The sequence below is a fragment of the Balaenoptera borealis genome (genome assembly GCF_965194805.1).
Source record: "Balaenoptera borealis genome assembly, chromosome: 4".
NCBI lineage: Eukaryota > Metazoa > Chordata > Mammalia > Artiodactyla > Balaenopteridae > Balaenoptera > Balaenoptera borealis.
Genome location: NC_138861.1, coordinates 97,023,762 through 97,041,603, shown reverse-complemented (window position 1 = coordinate 97,041,603; position 17,842 = coordinate 97,023,762). Strand labels below are relative to the sequence as shown.

Genomic DNA, 17,842 nt, shown 5'->3' with positions numbered 1-17,842 from the left:
TCTAACATGGGAAAGGGGCCTTGTCAAGTGGGTGTGGTGTGGAGGGAAAAGACAAATATGCTACTTGGAATCCAGATACTCTGGATTTGGGTGCTGCTGTTACAGGGGCTGTCTGGGAAAACTAGCTTCCCAGAACCAATAGACTTTGGGACCTGTGGTCATTGCTGGTTCTCCTGCTGGGGAAGGAAATCCCCAGTCCCACTGGCAGTTGAGTTAAGGAGAAGCTCTTCTTGCTGGTGGAAGGAGTAAGCCCTAGTACTAGCTAGCTCCTTGTTCAGACAATTCAGAGAGAACCCCTAGAGTCATTTTTAGATAATCTTATTTATAATATCACATAAATTATTTTAAGAATAACAATAGCTCTATTGTTGCTTTGATAATATTAATATTTTGTTTCCTCTTTTTTCTTTAGTTTTTTAATTGAAGCATAGTTAATTAAATGTTGTGCTCATTTCAGGTGTACAGCAAAGTGATTCAGTTATAATATATATATATATATATATATATATATATATATATATATATATATATATATATATATGTTTCTTCTTAACTGCTTCTGTTTCTTAAGTTCTACTTTCTCTGAAATCTTTGCCAGGAACTACCATTTCCTATGTTCCTACTTTTTATCTGTCACTTGACATCAAATTCTCCCAAAAACCTTGAAAGGTAGACATTAAGTCCATTTTTCAGATGAGGAAATGAGTAGCACAGAATTGAAACAATTTGCCAAAGTCCTCAGCTCTAGTACCTAGTCAGGTTGGAACTGAAGCCTAGGTCTCTGCTTCCAGAGGTTGAGCTCTGTCTATCTGCTAGATGCTTCCCTAGAGATATTGAAGAGGAAGGAAGGGTTGTGCCTTTGTTGTCTTTTCCTTTTGCCAAGAAAGCAACAGGAGGCACTGGTTTTCTCCTACCTCCTTAAGGCTCAGAGGAGTAGGGATCCTTGACGCACTTAGCAGTCAACACCAGGAATGCTAGCCCTCTGGCATGACCAAAGAGGAAGCGATTATGTCCACTCTGCCCTCATGCCACACAGACTAGCAGGAGTGTGTGGATTGGAATGTTACGGATATCAGCCAGAATTATTCATGCACATCTACAGCCCTGCTAGTAATTCACTAACAGTCCATTTGATTCAGCTGGTCAACCAAATTGACCATGCTACCTGAGCATGCTACCTGCCATATTGGTTTCCATAGTCATTAATGAGAAAAAAAAATTCAAAAAAAATTGGATACCTGGAAAGCATGCCAAAAAAAGTGAACATCACCATTTTAACTTAGCTCGAGTGTTGTCATAAAGAATGTCTATTATTTTAGCCCAATCTATTTTTCCGGTGGAATTTCGAATTGTATCCTTCCCTGAACATTTATCATGTCTTATGATATCGGACACTGTACCTGAACTCTTGCAATTGCTGCAAAGCCTTCACTTATTATTAAAAAGGCCTGTCACTTAAATGGGAACCTTTAGCTGGTAGTTAGAGGGAAAAGCAAGGTGACCAAAAGACACATTTGGGGCTGAAAAAGACTTACATGTTGGCAAAATTCCACTCTGTTCTAACAAATTATTGTGATACACAGCGGAGAGAGAGAGACAGAGACAGAGAGAAGAATTTAGTTTCATCAATGTATCTGAGACACTTGAACATGCAAAGGCAGAGATAAGAAACTTAGTCTCTCCGTCCTCCGTCAATAGCTTGTCGATTGCATGAGCTGTTCACTAATGAGCCACCTTCGAGAAGGCCAGCACCAAAAGTTTCTATCCCCAAATGTGCTGACATGTTTAAAATGGAATGTGTATTTGCAAGAACATCCGCATGTGAAACTGGGGATAAAACTCTTTGGAACCTTTGACTTATTTCTTGGGCTCACAGTTATATATTATTCATGTTGATAATTAACTGCAAGGTCTATTCACATCACAAACACGGAAGAGGCAGAGTTCAAAAGAATGCTGGAAGTTCATTGCCACAAATGAGTGTTTTTCTAAGGGGAGAATTTTTTACTCAGTTTTTCTGACTTGTGCTCTGCCTGGAAATGAGATGGGCAGGGGATTTCCTCAAAACCTAAGAGCTTGGCAAGATCATCGTTCTAGAAATTATGAGACAAGTCACCATCTTTTTGGGTTGAAGAATTAAATTGGCAGCATTATGACTGTAGCTGCTACAGCATAAAATAACATGTTGATTCCTCCAGAATGTAAAAAGTAAAGCTAAAATGTACACACACATACACACATATTAATGAAGCACTCACATGGCAGGGTCACTTTTGGAATCTGTATGTGATTCTCAGAGCTGAGGAAGGGAGCCACTTTGTTAACCACTTTGTTAGCTATCTGAGGCTCTCCCAGGTTCCTTAGGTGCTGGGCTAGGAGTAACGAGTCTCCCAACTTGAGTGTAGCCCAAGTGAAGTTTGCCATAAATTACACTTTAACTTTCATTTCTAATTAATGTCTAATATAAAAGGCACACTATTATATAGATATTAGAGTGCCAGGCACTGATCTAATCATTTCACATTTATAAACTAATTTAGTTCTTAGAATAGCGCTGTGAGGGAGGTACCATCTCTGTCGTCTTACAGATGAGAAAACTGGATTCTAGAGAAGACAATTGTTTCCTTCCCAAATCACAGTTCCAGCTCAAGGCCTCCTGGAATGCTCAGCCCACTTTTTATACTGCAATTCTCACTTTAGATCCTTATAATTGACCATCACTTTCCCTAAAGTTGCATGAAAATTCCATTAAGGTATTAGGTCTTTTTCTGGTTTCCAGTGAAAGAGAGACATAACTCAAACTACTTTGAGTGAAAATGAGATTTTTTTCCTTCAGTTCATAGAACTGCAATATTCAGGTGTGGAGCCAGGCCTAGCTTTAGACTTAGTCCCTGTTTCCAGATGTCCCAGGGACGTTGTCCAGATGCTATCTCCAGCTCTCAGACCCACCTTCCTCTGTGGTGGCTTCATTCTCAGGCAGCCTGTGTTTCATAGGTGGTGGATAATGTCTTACATTCTCCCAGCTGAGCAATGCTACCAGAACTTGCTGCAAATTAATATTGTCTTAGTAGTTCCTTCCCTCTACAATTTCAGTTGAAATAGGGATAGGAACCTGATACTGGAAGCCTTGCTGATGTTGTTGTATTCCGAAACTCCATTTGTAACAATCCCTTTAAATTCAACCAATTTATTTGCTGCTAATGAAATTAAGACAGGAAGAAGAGGCCTGGTGGAGTAGGAAAAAAATCTGGATTTGGGGGTCAGCATAGTTTTAAGTCTCATTTCTTATATATGTGATTTTGGAAAAGTCTTGCTATATAAACGGAGTCATAATAGATGGGTCAGATTAGTGATCCTTCAAGTCCTTTCCAGCTGTTAAAATCCTTGACCAGATGGCTTTACTAGAGGATCATGGCTATTTGATGAAAGCATTTCGAACTCTCCCCTAAACCTTTCCCCTTGACCTTTGGGTTCCCAATCCCATATGAGATACAAAATCCTAGGCATTCTTTCCAGTTAAGAATAACAGGAAGATTGCTGGTGGGTCTCAGTAGGGGCTAAAGTCAGGAGATTTCTCTCTGGGGTTGAGAGAAAGTATTTTGGCCAAGTCTGGGAGAAAGATAATGAAGAAAAAAATAACAAAATGGTTAAGGGGGCATTGGGGTCTCACTCTAATTTGTTACCAACATTACCTTTTGTCTAAAGGCTGAGTCCTCCATTATCTGACCTATTTTTCTTATTGGATTAAAGTAGGGTGGGGAATCATCCTGGATGGGGCACAGATGTCAGGGGCTTTGGTCATAATTGTATTCTGGAGACCTAACACCTCTAAGCTGAAGTGAGGATAACCTAAGCCAGGTGGCCAGTCTGAAGCTGCAGGGATCAACTCTCTGACTCTTGTTTTCCTAAACTCCAAGGGGCCCCTTCTCCATCCCTTGCCTTTGGCCCACTCATTCTTCAGTTAAGCTTATACCTTTCATTATGTAAAATTCATTTTGATTTACTTGCTTGTTTATACCAAATCATTGTGTCTTTCTGGCATCTTTTGCATATATTACATCTCTTAGTGTTGACTTTATAGTTTAATTCTCAGAATTCAGGCTGTACATTGCAGTTATCCATATTTATTTCTGTTATTTGTGAAGAGATTTTGATCGTCGCTTTCCTCTAAGAATTCATGATTGATTCACGGAAAGAAAAAATATTAACCTGTGTTTGTTTTGGAATTGTCCCTCTCTGCTGCCACTTTGCTAAAGAGAATTTTACTTCCCACGTTTACCCTCTGCTCTTCTTCGTAGTGGGTTCTGCTGTTGCTAGGTTTGTTCCTTAGGTTGCTATGGTATTAAAATCACCTTTGGACTCATGCCATCCTGGTTAGACTTCGCTTCTTGATTGATAAAATGAGAACTTGGAGATGAGAACTCTGAAAGCTTTCTTTCTTCTAGTCTCAAGAAATAACATTTCTATGGTTCTTCTCCTTGGGCTGGGTTTCATGACATCATGGGGACTGGACTTTATAATAGAAGGATTTACAATGATATTTTAATGGGTCATTTAAAGAATGAGAGGGTCTCATTCTTGTAATCAGTACCAAGTGCTTTTTAAAAAATGTCTGGAGCCAAAACTACACTGCACAAGATGAGTCTGTGTGTGTGTGTGTGTGTGTGTGTGTGTGTGTGTGTGTAGGGTGTGTGTGTGTGTGTGTCTGTGTGTGTGTGTCTGTGTGGGTAGGGTGTGTATGTGTGTGTGTGTGTGTATGTGTGTAGGGTGTGTGTGTGTGTGTGTGTGTGTGTGTGTGTGTGTAGGATGTGTGTGTCGGGGGTACAAAACATACTGTTAATTGAGAGTTTATGGGAGTTGCTTTTCTTTTTTCCGACTAGTTGCATCTAGTAGTCATGCTACAATAAACTTTGGTCTGGTAAATAGAATGACAGTGATTTTATTGAAGTGAATTGGTTCATTTTCAGAGAGCCCCAAAGGATAACATTAAAGTGATGTGAAAGGAATTGTTTTAACTGTTAATTAAAACAAAACAAACAAAAAAAGTTCTTCTTACGTGGGAAAATTTACTGACATTTGTTTTTCTTTTCTGTGGAAGGATTTTTATAGATTGTGCATTCAGAAAATTGGCAAGGTTTGTAAGAATGCATTGCAATCCTACAGGAACAGATATAACCAAAAAGCCATTATTTTAACACTATTTTAAAATGATGCTGGAAGAATATTAGGTTAATTTCGTAATGGCTGTAGCATCCTCTGCACAGAAGAGGAAATGCCAGCTCCAAAAATTACTGCTGCAACATGGAAGCAGCTTATTAAAACTGTCAAGGGACAAGAAAGTTGTACATCAATGGGTGGTCTTAAAAGCAAACCTTGACAGTGATACAAAAAAGTACATTCATTCAAAAGAACACATACAACTTCTTTCCTGTGTTGATAACATAAGAAGTAGGAGAACTCACTGGCAAATTCAAGAACCACTAAGGCAGTCCATGTTTCATGAAGGGCCAGGCAAGCTCAACCTGCTTGTGGCCAGCTTGTTTTTCCACGAGACTTTCCACCGTGGCTGGGAAGCACCGTGCAACTGCCTTCCTCTCCCTGCCCCTCAGTTCCCCTGTTTATGGGACTGGGCCAGCAGTCTTCTCCTGGTGTTGAGAACTTGTGAGGCTTACTTGATGTTTCCAGAGACCTGTGACATCTTTGGGTGTAAGACAGCATCATCAATAGGCAATATTATTACTTTAGGTGTGCACCTTGAATGGTCCTGAAATTCAGAATGCTTTGCAGAGTTGTGTGCTGACAGGTAACCCTTTCCTGATAGGGGAGCAAGTAAAATGCAAAGTGGTTTGGGAGACCACAATGAGATGGGCAATGCCAATATATTCACCCTCCAAATAGATGCCAGAATGAGAGAGGATACATTTAGATTTTATTCTCTGTATGTTGCTCTTAGATTGCCTTTTAGAGGGAATCAGCAAGTTGCCTTTAGGTAAATATTTTGAAGGTTTACAATTGTTGCTTAAAGTTTTTTGGTTGGAAGTGAGCACAGTGCTTAATCAAATTCACCTGGTATCTCATTAGTTCATTAAAGGGTGGGGAATTAACATTCCACAGAGACCTATTAAGAGAAGTAATTTTATTAAAATCTTCATTATTATTTTAAGGCAAATAAATTAATATTCTTATTTGTGAAGTGTTCCCTCTCCCTCCTCAGGATGCTGCATTGACAATTAAAATATAATAAAGATGATTAATAATGAATAAACATAAAATTAAAATATCATAAAATATGCAATTAAAAAACACTAAAAATCCTAGCTGAGCGGAATCTTTAGAAAAGGCTAATCATGACTGGAAGAGAAGTGCTTCTGGAAGATGATGTTACAAAGCATTATTTAGCCATGGAGAGTTTTTAAAACATGCCTGATTCATGACTTAGGGATAATGATGTGAATCTTGTTAGACCCTTGATGCCCAAAATGAGAAAACCAAAGGGACCTGGATTATGCCCATATACATAATTTAACCTTCTAGTTACTTCTGTGTCATAAAAAAAAGCCCATCTCAAACCCAGAAGAAAGTGGCCAGGTGTGTTGTCAAGCATGTACCACAGATAATCGTAAATTTCAATATTATTTTATTAAATTTAATACTGTTTATGTGAGTATTGACATACATGCATTATTCAAAATAGCTCTCTAAGAGCTGGACTGGATAATCTTTAAAGTCCTTTTCTGCTTCAAAATTCTACCCCGTCCTGGGAAGTAGGGGGCTGTGGTGTAACAGAAGAGCATTGAACAATGATTTAAGACATCTGGGTCTGATGGTTTTGTTTTCCAGGACCTCAGTTTTCTTATCTGTAAAATGGGGAGTGTAATCTCTTCTTCACTGGATTGTTGAGAGGAACAAATAAAACATATATGTGAAGATGCTTTAAAGGTATAAATTTTTAGAAACAATACAAATACTTTGCTTTAGCTGATAAGACACTCAGATCAATGTCTGACGTTTTTAGGCCCCATAGCTTTGGATGATCTTTTGGAAGAGCAAGTTGATTCCATCTCCTGTCCTGATTTCTGATTTTCAGTTTCTTTTTTTAATAACTGATATTTCACAAAATATATTGACTTCAGTTCTTGACAATCTCACATCTTTTCTGAAAAGAGACAGGTTGGAAATAAATAAAAAGTTAAAATGCTGTTTTCATTGTTTTAGGAGGAGGATTTGACCCATGGAAAATCTTAATAATAACCCATCATGGTGGGAAATTTTAAGTCTTTCTATTAGAAATGGATTCTTTTGTGTCTTTAAAGGTGCTCTGATTTTCAAGATGCTGCTAGTAAAACGCCCGGGGAGGGGAAAACATTTAAATACTTGCCTATACCTTATATGCATCAGAGAGGGGAAGTTCGCTTTCTAACTGAACACGTAGCTGAGAGTGAGGCTATGGGGATGGGGAAGATAATAGCCACTGTGCTAGGTGTTATGTGAAGCGTGGTCCATAACTTGTTCCCCATCATTGTTAAGATACTGACATGTTGGCATTGTTTGCCTTCTGGTACACACGTGGAAATGGAGGCACAGAGGAGTTAACTTAGTTTACAAGGATGTAAGATCACAAGGCTGGTCAGCCTAGGAGCTGGGATCGAGTAGACATTAGAGAGGAGGGCTTTCCACCACAAAGGAGAAAGAGGCGCTGGCCGAACCTGCATCACAGGTTTGCCTGGGAGATCGCTGTCCTTCTCGTCTGATGTAGAAGGGGAGACCCTGTGGGCAGGGGACACACATGCTTTTCTAGATAGTGTTTCCAGGGGTGTTAGGTGGTGTCTGTACTCCTCCCTCATGATGGTGACATTTGCTGCTTCGTTCAAGAGACAGGATAAAATAGCTTGTTACTCCTTTAGCTATTGTCTCTACTCAATACATACAGTAAGAACACAGGATTTTTATGTCAGTTTTCTCATCTGTGAAATAGAAATAACAGTAGCAGCTATCTACTTAGGAGGATTAAATTGGCAATCCATGTAAATGTGAAACCTAATGCCTGCCAAAATTAAGGGTTCAATAATGTTAGCTGGTACTGATGAAATTTTCTCAACTACTGGGAAAAATTAGAGTGCACAAAACTTGGGTTTCCTGTGATTGAACTCACTCTAGCTCATGAATCCTTCCTTGGTCTCTTATAACATATTATGGACTGAAAGTTTATGTCCCCTGAAATATGTTGAAACCCTAACCCATCATCCCTAATGGGATGATTTTAGGAGGTGGGACCTTTGGGAAGTGATTAGGTCATGAGTGTGGAGCCCTTAAGAATGGAACTAGTGCCCTTATGAGACAGGAGAGCTTGCTTGTTTACTCTCTGCTCTCCGCCACGTGCAGATACAAGAAGACAGCCTTCTACAAGCCAGGAAGTTGGCCTTTACCAGGCACTGGATCTATCGGCACCTTTGATCTTGGACTTCCCAACCTCCAGAACTGTGAGAAATAAATGTTCATTACTTATAAGTTACTCAGTCTATGGTATTCAGTTACAGCAGCCTGAACAGACTAAACATGGCAGAAAACATAATCCCAAAGTTCTTCTGGTTTAAACCTTAGTGTCCTTGGGGTTGATATTCAGTGAGATTCCTCTTCTCCTCCTCCTTGGGATGGCATCTGAGTTAGTGGGAAGGAGGTTTGCCTGGATGGTTCCTTTCCTGAGTTTCTGCTGGCGACTACTTTCCGTATCATCACTGGGTTGGTCCCCACTGTGGGAGTTGTTCAAGGCTGGTGGCAGCAAGTGCAGGGGGACTGAAAGGCATACACTGTCCCCATCTGGGCTGGTTTAATGTTGGGATTCATAGCTGGAATGGTGGTCTTGGATTATGGAGGGCATGCACGCCCCCATCCCCACCCATGCTCCACTGGCATTCAGCTTTCCTTCTGCTTCCTGCGGAGGAGGGGCTGTCACTTCCCCCTTTGGGCTCTGCCAGCCGAAGTGCCCACTTTCTGGACTGCTGTCCAGAGCAGTGTACCAGCACGATGCCTCTGCCGGCCTCTGTGCCTCTCCATTCAGTGGCCCAGAATCATACTGAGTGCCCTTCAGTGCCACCAGAGCACAAGGAATGGGGTGGGATCCCTTCTTTGGACAAGAAACACCTCAATCTGGTTCCCTCACACTCTACTGAGGGGGATTAATTTGTAAAGCTCCCGTTTTCAGCCATCTTCAAATGAAACGGGAACGCCATTCTCCTTATTTTGAAATCACCCACACCTCAGGCGAGGTGATCTTGACACCCCTCCTGCACCACGTCCAGGAATCCCCGGCTGATACAGCTTATATTCCTCTTCCCCTGTCGTCTCCACTCTGCTCTTCCCCAGACTCCCTCCTGTATTTTTTCCGGTAGTGGCTGCAGAAATGAGGTGCACTGGACTGTGTCTACATTTGGGGTCACAGTCTCTCTGTCAAAACCACCTTGTCTCCCTGAAGGGTCGTGTCTGGCCCACTTGAGTGAGGTGTTTCTTTGAGTGTCAAGCCTGAAGAATGGAATCTCTTTCTCCTTTTTCTTGGCCTGCCACCATTTACTGGATGCTTGCCACACTCCAGGCTTGGAGCTCTGTACCTCCTGGTTAGGCTGGAGGTAAATCCTGAGAGCTCGTCCTGAGAAGTAGGCATGGTGACTTGGCCACTTTTACAGAGGATGGGGCTGAGCCTCAGAAAAGAGATGCTACAGGGTCAGACCAGGAAGTGGGGGGCTAAGGACTCTCATCCTGAGGAATCGGGCTCCAGCAGCTCAAAGAATAATTGGGAAGCTGAATGTTTCATTCTGGAAAGCACTGGATTGTATGCGTACCCAGCTCTCTCTCTGTCTCTGTCTCTTTGTCTATCTCTCTCTCTCTCTTCATCTCGCTGCTTCTTTCTCTCTTGCCTTCATGAGGAAGATTCTGCCCTGAAGCCACTCTTGCTTCCCACCCAATGTCTTATTGTGTTGCTTTTTCTTTCTGGATTCTCTCTATCTGGAAAGCTCAACTCATTTTCCAGTGCTCGTATTTAAAAGGTTACCTTCTCTATCACATCACCCACATGCCCTCCTTGGAGAATGAATTGCTTGCTCATTTTGTGCCTGCATAAGGCATTGTGTGTCTAACTTATTATAGAACCTGTGCTGTGGTCGGCAGATCTCTCCTCTTCTGACAGTCTTTCCCCAGGTTAGAACCATTTTGAAACTTATATGTAGTTTACAATCAATATGTGCATTTACAGTTGCATTTTCCCTTCCCTTTCCTTTCTCAGTGTGATTTGCATGTTTTCCAATTGATGACATTTTAGGGTTAGGAAATATGGTCGACACTTACCTTTTACTCTTGCCTGGTGTGTGAACTCAAGACTTCTCACAGAGGTGGAATTTTTTCTTCTTTTTAGTCCCAAGTACTTGGCAATTTGTCTTGCACATAATAAGCCGTTGAATAAATGAATACATAAATGAATAAATGATGTACCATAAAAACAATGTTATTATGATCAATGAAATACATTTAACGTATGGCTTCATAGGGTATTGGGCATTTGCTTGGAAGTTTTCTTTTGAAACTCTGTGACTCGGGATTTTTATTTCAGGGAACCAGACACATTTTCACTAAATGTTTGACTCTCCATATGCAGCTGCCACTTCCTGACTGTATAACTATGTTAGCCAGTTGAACCTTGGTTTCCTTATCTGAAAAGATGGGATAATAGTAATTATCTACTTCAGAGATTTGGAAAGATTTTTATAAAGTAAGTACCTTGCCTGTGTGAGATACCTCTTTGGGAATTGCTATAATCTTCACATGTCAGAGAGCTAACTCAGGTTGCTAATTAATCACTGATGCTCTCAGTCTGGAGTACTAATGGTTGCTGACACAGCAGTTCCCTTTTCTTCTCTCTAGCATAACTTTTTTTTAGGTATTCACCCCTCCCCATGCAGCCATAGGCTTTAGCCTAAGCTGATCACCCCTATAAGAGCAGTAAGGGGATATCCATTTGCTTTATGAGGAATGTGTTAGGAAAAGATTTGGAATCCAATCAATGGGATGTGAGGGGAAAAGACTCTGAGAGCTTCTTGGAAAAGTTTCATTGCTGGTAAAGAAGAGCTGCAGACTCTGACTCTAAGAATTATGTTTGCTCCAGTTCAGTGGGAAAACTATAGTCAGGGGATTACAAGCCTCATTAATAGTAATAAAGAGCATGGATTCTTCAAAAATAAATGAACGGCACATATATAAATAAAGCAGAGAGAGCCACAGTGAGCGTTTGTCTCTCTTTTTCCTGTGGGCATTATAATCTAGACTTGACCATTGCCTCAGTCATGGTGCTGCCATTCAGAGTTCATATTGATAGTGAGGATTCTGCGAAGCCAAGGGTTGGAGGGAACATGGACCCGTGATGACATTTTGAGCTTCTGAATTGCCCAACCCAAAAGCCTACCTACCCTGGCTTACCAATTATGTCAGAAAATATATTATCGGATTATTTAAGCCAGCTTGAGTTCCTATTTCTGTTGCCTACAGCCATCAGCAGCCATCGTCACTCTTATATACCCCAATTGCTATTATCCTCCCCAGTAAGCAATTTATCTCTTGCATTTTTTTTTCTTTTTTTTGCTATCTCTCTGCAATGCTAATATTCTCATCCAGGAAGGACTCTCTTCTTTTTGTAGTGTTAATAACTTTTCTGCAAACCTCTTTGTTAATTAGTTTTGCTTGGCTCTGTTTCTAAGGCAGTTCTCAGTTTTTCCAGGCACTCTGGTGGTTCTCAACTCAGTGGAGTCCTGGCAGTGTGGAGGACACATGGCTGTTTATTGCCCAGAAGACTCATATTTTGGCTGCATGCTACCTGGTGGATTTCATCTTTTTTCCATTAATTTGTTAATTTCCAAAAAAAATATGTATAGAACAGCTATGGGGTAGACACTAGGTCAGGCTCTGGGGGTACAATAGTGAACAAATGGAAAGATCCTTACCTGGAGAGTTGTGAGAATTTTTATGGCTGAAATGGAAAAGGATGGGCTCCGAGAAAGTTTAAGAGAAGAGGAAGCATGTCATTTGCTCTTGACTGATGCTATCTCAAGATGAACCAAGAGTTTTAAAATTATTCCTAAAATTAGAAAGAATGGCTTAGGTGAGCAGTCATCTTTCTCTAGCTGAAGGCTAAACTCATGTTCTCTTTCCTAAATCTTATGGAGAAAAACACTTCTCCAGTATTAATGCTTCCAAACAAATGCAGGAACTGGAAACCAGCAGGAGGCAAGTGTTGGTGTTAAGATGACTTATAGGCTGTAGGAACGCCAGGTGAGGAGTTAGGGACTGGCACAGTCCTCGCACGCTTCCAATAAGCTAATGCTTTGAGGTAAGCCTCTGGTTCTTTCTGGGTATTATATCTTGAAGCGTGTAGAACTGGATGTTGCCCAAGCTCACTCTGACCTCTTGCACTATGAAATTTTATCATTATGATTAATAAAGCCTAGAATCAATCATGAGGCAATTAACAAATGCCCCCAAGATTCACCTTTGGGAAATATAAGGATTTAATTGATAAATAGCTAGAGACATTATTTTTACTGATCCAAATGAGGAGCACTGAATTTTTATAAATTTGGGCAAGTTATTTTGGGTTCCCAAGCCCAGGTTTTTAGCAATGGTGATCCAAGCTCATACAGATTCTCAAATAACAATTCACCTCCTCTTGTGGGTGGTGGCACATCACAAATCAGTGCTGATTGGCCATTTTCTTGTTGCTGAAGAGCTTTCTGGCCAGGTTTCAGGGAAGGAAATGTCTACAACCAGTAAGACCTTCAGTTATGGGCCTGTGGATCCTATTACTTTCTCTGTGCTCAGTTATTTGTGCATTCTGATGTTTTAAGCCTCTTGGGCATGGCTGTTAAGAGGTGGCATGAGTGTCATCTTCCCAAGTTCTGCCCATCAAGCCATGAACACATATCCATTGACAGCCTGTCCATGTAATGAATTGTCCAAACTGGGGACACTGGAGAGTGAATGAGGACACTATTAATAGTTATGCTGGAGAATGGGGGTAAACTTGGACTGGCTTGAACAAACTGGGCCTTATGCATACCCTATCCATTGAACACCAGCTATTTAGAAGTGAGGAGATTATATATAATATGGAGACACAGAGACCCACCCAGGTCACAACTTTCAACCGGGTACCATCATCCCCACTAGCCAACACAGTGGTCTCCAAATACCCCTGCATTCCACCTCCAACAGTCTGTGAGATCTTTATAAACCCCTTTAAATGTCTGATTCACTTGCTTTGTTTGAAATAACAAAAGTCGGATGACTAATTGCTTCATAGGAATTCCCTTCAATTTGTTACTTTGCTAAAAATTAAGTAAATAAATGAATCATCCCTGCTTTATCCTGTATTCAATATAATTAATTCTAATCTTTTGCATTTTCATTTTCTCCATGTTTCATTCTATCATTTAGAAGACACAAACAGAAGAGAACTCTTTTAAAATTAGTGGAATAATTGTGCTGCTCATGCTACTTTGTGAAAAGGCTGTTGAAAAAAATACCGTGACCCGATCTCACACATTAAATGGTTTAGAAGTGAGACCTTCAAAATTTGATTGAAGGGATCACACTGAGAATTGTTTTTATCTTGGCTTATATGCTTTCTGATGTGTCCTATCTCCCCAGCACACTGCTTTACTCTTGGAAAATATTAAGCACGGATTTTTAGTTAATTAGTTAATATTATGGATAGCTTCATTTTTATATTTCCAACTCATTGTTTCTGGCATTGAAGGGTATCATAAATAAACTTCAGTTTTACAGCAAGTAATCTAACTACTGAGGTAACCTGGAAAGTGCTTCAGTAATTGCTTCTATGCATACAAAACTCGTTACTACCATGGAGGATGAAGAAATTTCAGTGTATTTCAAGGCACCCAAGTTGGAGGAAAGGGCTCTGAATGCCCTGTCTCATAAAATATAATTTTTAGAGTCTGCTTGATCCAAAAATTTCAAGTGTCTCTTACATCCATAAACTCTCTTCTTTCCAAGGGGGCTACCACTCCCTGGTGGTAAGGTATTCATAAAGACATTACATATAGTAATTATAATAACAATAGCACTCTATGTTTGCATAGCAGATTATAATGTACAAAGTAGTTTTGCACACTCATCATCTCATACGACTCTCTCCACAACCATTGAAAAAAGTGTTTTTGGCAGAGAATGTTATGAGTTCATAGCACCCTATTTTCTTTTTCTCCTGGGTAAGCACAAGTTATTTTCCAGGCTTCCTTGGAGTTATGTATGCCCATTCTTGGGCCAATGGAATGGGCAGAACTGAAACATGCTATTTTTAAGCCTGGCCCATTAAAAACTCCTGGCCATTCCCCATACTTTGATTTTCCCCCACTAACTAGTTGGTTATAAGGAATCCAGAAGAGGAATTCAATATTCTGGTGTAGGGGTCTGAAAACCATGCCCAGTTGGTCAAACCTGGTCTGCCGTCTGTTTATATATATAAAGTTTTATTGAGACTCAACCACATTGCTTTATTTATATATTGGCAATGGCTGCTTTTATATCAGTACTACAATGGCAGAGTTGAGTAGTTGTAACATATGGCCTGTAATGCTTAAAATATTTGCTATCTGTCCCTTTACAGATAGTAAAGGGGATGATAAATCTACAAGATGGAAGGAGCCTGGATACCTGAATCACTGTGTGGAAGGCTACACTAAACACCCATACTGAACACGATAAATAAGAAATAACCTTCGGTTGTATTAAACCATTAAGGTTTTAATGTGTTTATGTTAGTCATTTCCTATATTTATTAACGTAATTTTCTTACAGTCAATTTATTGATGAAGTAATGAAGCGCAAAGAAGTAAAGTTACCTATTTAAGCTCACAGAGTCAGAAATAAATAGTGGTAGACAATCTAGAAATTGAGCCAACTTCTTAGGTTTTTTAATTCCAGTGCCAGTGTACTTGTCAACATATTTCAGGTGTCACTACTGAACATATTATATCAAAAGTGTATAACATAATACCGTAAATTAAACTAAATACCTAAAGTGTAATAAGTCTTTCCTGATCAGGAGTAGTTAGTGTACCTCTCAAACCATCCAATAGGTCATAAAAAACCATACTGGAAAAAGGAAAGCTGCAACATCTCATTTTGTAGACTGGTAAAACTGAGGCTTAGTGAAGTCCAAAAACAGTAACATAGTTTGTGATAGTCAAGTGGTATAAGGTGATATAAGGTGTTGTGAAGAATTAAAATGAAGTCTTCAAACTATCTTCAGTGCCTTTCTTTCAGGCCATGTCAACAGAAAACAAACAAGCAAAAAAAACACACCAAAAAAGAAGTCAACAAAGAGAACTTTCTTAGTGTTCTCTTTATTAATAAGGCTGAGAAGAAAACCACTGGGCATTCAACTACTGAATGTCTGGATTTCATCATCTTTGAGGAGGGAACTCTGGGATTTGAGGTTTAGTGAGCTTCTTGGTGGTTTGCAGACTTGTTGAGGTCCTGTTATATGGTGAGAAACTTCTGTTGGGTAGATTCCCACTAAAAGTCTAATCTCAAGTGTTATTTCACTCTTTGTCCATCTGGGGCCTACAGCCCTCCTCTTTTTCAGAGGAACTCAGAATTGATACTGTGAAGATATTTTTCAGGTGAGGAGTTTTTGAGGCAATGGGTATATTTGAGCAGTAGAGACACAGGTTGTCAGAATGCTGTGTAGAGCTGGCAATAAAAATCATGGACCAAATAATGCAATGAATCCCAGGGCCCTAGAGTAAATAGAGCAAGCTAATTCTATACAAAACAACTTATGTTACTAGTCTTTCATTTTTTTTTTTATTGAACAACATGTTAGTGTAATCTGAATAAATCCTAGGGCTCCACATAGCCCAGTCTCACTGCAGGGTCACAGTTAAATGGCTACAGTCCAGAATTCTGAAATAAAATAATTATAATTTTATTTGATTGTGTTCAGTAATGTCAAAGGAGCTCCACTTTATCATCCATGACAGTATTTCTTAAATTCTTTCCCCACACGCCTCTCATTCTCCTACGTATTTGCTACAGCATCCGTCCATGCGTTTTGTTTTCTTTCCTGTATTTTAGCTTTCCATGAAATGCTTCTCCACACCCATTTCTGTGGGCCCCATTTTCTGTCCCTATCCCCCTTTCCTTTGACAACTCTGCAAAATATTTCTTTAATGAGTAGATGAGGATGGGTTGAGCAAAGGAAGGAGGTTATATATACTCATATATTAATTACATTTGCCCCTCCTACATTAGAAAGGTAAGAATGGAGAGAAAATATTTTGAAACAAAGTATAAGTTATAAAATCTTTGCTTAAAACCAACTAGCCTTTGACTGCATATTAAGCAGAAGTCATTAGCTTTATTGGAATGAGAACCAATAAGCCTTGATCATCTTTACTTTCAGGTATATGGCCTTTGCAAGGCCCATTGAAGTTACATCAGAGTTGCTTCAGAGCCATTGTTAAACACCCAATGCTTTTCATTTTTGTAAACTAATAAGGTGCTGTGGCTCATTATTAGATACATGCTAAAATATCTACCCACTCATCACCTATTCATCACCCCATCAACCTCATGCATTTACTCTGGCATGGAGACTTAGTCCAGCCAAATGAACCAACTGAGAAAGAACATTTAATCAAGCTAGGCATGAACAAAGCAGCCCTGAACAAATGGTGTTAGAATTGTGTTGCCACTGCCTACTGTCACAGAATACTTGTGGGATGAATAAGACCAACACATTTTGGAGGTGATATTTAGGAACTTTCGCCTTGACAGGCACATAGGTATATACGAGGAAATTGCATCTTTGGAGGTAATCCAGTTTAATGAATTGATGTCTGCAGTAGCTAAGATACCTGAAAAAATTATGGCAAATGGTACATAACAAAAGCTACTTCTTCTTCTTACCAGCCTTAAAGGATCACATAAAAGGACATGGATCTAGTCTTGGAGGCTAGGGGAAGCCTCCCTAGAAAAAGGAACTTGGAAGGTGAGATCTAAAGGCTAAGGAGGAGCTCGCCAGGTTCAGTTGGGAGGTGGTGGTGAGGAAACACAGCGCAATGGTCTGGAGGAGGGAGGAAGAGGACCGAGAGTGGATATGGCCTTGGACCAGAAAATCCAGCAAAGTGACAGGAACTTGGGACCTGTGAACAAGGACTACTCTTACCAGATGGAATTGTTGTTAGAACTTCGACTTGTCGCCTTAGGGAGCAGGGAGGGAAGGCCAGCTGTCCTCACCTTGGACACCAGCGCTGGTGCCCTGCCGGGCTCCCCGCAGGTGTGGACTAAGGCCTGGCGTGCAGATCATTTCACACGTGGGTGTTGGGACTCCAGGCCAGACGTTGCCCCTTTGCCCAGGTGGTCAGGCTCTTCGTGTGCGCCAGTCTGACCTTGACACAAAATCTCTTCCCTTCCCGGGCTTCTCCAGGAAGGCCGCCCTGTAAGTGGGGATTGCTGCTGTTTGTAAAGGATGCGCGGGGTCGGGGGTGGGCGTGGTGCTCATACAGCAGAGCCCAGGGCACCGCACGCCCTTAGACATGTGTTTCTTTTCTTCCCAAGCTTCTTTGAATGTGCCTTCCAGTGTGTTGAATCACATGGAAGTGCTCTTTCGTAGGTCAAAAATGGTTGAATAGCAGGAATTTCATGTGGTTCAGCCTAATGTGCATTTTCCCTTTGGTTGAAATAGTTTGTAAGATATTTGGTAGTCATATTTAAATGCTGTCTTTGAAATTCCACTTATTGGAGGAAGCACACTGCTTGAGGCTGGAGCGTAATGTGG

General features: G+C 40.4%; 1 long non-coding RNA gene across 1 annotated transcript in view; it reads left to right on the top strand.

Annotated features, from left to right (window-relative positions):
- The window catches only part of LOC309627396, a 174,480-nt gene extending 156,672 nt beyond the window's left edge, over positions 1-17,808 (top strand). The window contains exon 3 of the long non-coding RNA XR_014243719.1: positions 8,383-17,808. This is a non-coding gene — a long non-coding RNA (uncharacterized lncRNA). The remainder of the gene's footprint in view (positions 1-8,382) is intronic.
- The last annotated feature ends 34 nt before the right edge of the window (positions 17,809-17,842 follow it).